Genomic DNA, 1,012 nt, shown 5'->3' with positions numbered 1-1,012 from the left:
GCAGCGCGGATTTGAAGGGAGATAGGCCGCTGCAGCCACAGTTCTCCTAAATGTCCCGGCGGCTGCCGGGACATTTAGGAGAACTGTGGACCCCGGTCCGTAAGTCGGACGTCCGTAACCCGGGGGACTGCCTGTACACTAAAAATAAACCCATTCAATTTTAGGCGACTAAAACTAAATTTATTCAGATGACTAAAATACTAAAAATAAAAATTAAATTTGCTGTCAAAATGAACAGTGCTCTGCAGCTTGCTGGCAGGGGACGGACTTTTTTACTCAGCAGAGGGTGTGCTGGACCTCAGCAGGGAGACCACTGCTTCCACACAGAGAGCATGGATTTTACTCTCCAGCATGCAGGCAGGGAGCAGGATTTTTTTACTCAGTGGGGGGTGTGCTGGACCTCAGCAGGGAGACCACCGCTTCCGCAAAGAGCATGAGCTTTACTCTGGACCATGCTGGCAGGAGACGGCTCTTTTATTCAGGCTGTGGCTGCTTTAGAATGAAAATGAACTGTAGGACTTAGAACAACTTTTGCTTTGATGCACCTGGAATGGATTTAGAAAATGTAAACTAAAAGTAAGGGACCAGCAAATAAAATTAACAAATTAACCCCCCCCCCATACATACAGGAGGGGTTTATCCAAACTGGAGCAGACAAGCAAGGCAACCAATCAGCTTCTCTCTTCAGTTATTTCCGCTGAGACTTGAAAATGAAAGAGAGAAGCTGATTGGTTGCCGTGAACAACGGCTCCAGAATTTGATAAATTCCCCTCACACAGTATATAGATATAGTGTCAGTCCCCTTGGTCCTCTTTAGGGCAGAGTGACACTCTGTCATTCTACCAATGTGCTGTGAGCCCAGCCTGCCCCCAGGGGGCGCATCATCACACAGGCCGGGCTCACAGTACATGTCTTCAGTCCTGGAAGATTGCCGACCCCACGCTGGAAGAAGAGGACCCTTCTGTGACATCACTGGACCCGCTCACCACATAATGCAGGGAAAAGGCAGGTC

General features: G+C 48.8%; 1 protein-coding gene across 1 annotated transcript in view; it reads right to left on the bottom strand.

Annotated features, from left to right (window-relative positions):
• PTPN4 (protein tyrosine phosphatase, non-receptor type 4) overlaps positions 1–1,012 on the bottom strand; it is an 82,144-nt gene that overhangs the window by 43,306 nt on the left and 37,826 nt on the right. The window lies entirely within an intron of this gene.

Source organism: Nanorana parkeri, unplaced genomic scaffold (assembly GCF_000935625.1).
Source record: "Nanorana parkeri isolate BGI_ZX_2015 unplaced genomic scaffold, ASM93562v1 scaffold1233, whole genome shotgun sequence".
Taxonomy (NCBI): Eukaryota; Metazoa; Chordata; class Amphibia; order Anura; family Dicroglossidae; genus Nanorana; species Nanorana parkeri.
The sequence above is the reverse complement of the archived record's forward strand: the minus strand, read 5'-3'. Positions and strand labels throughout refer to the sequence as shown.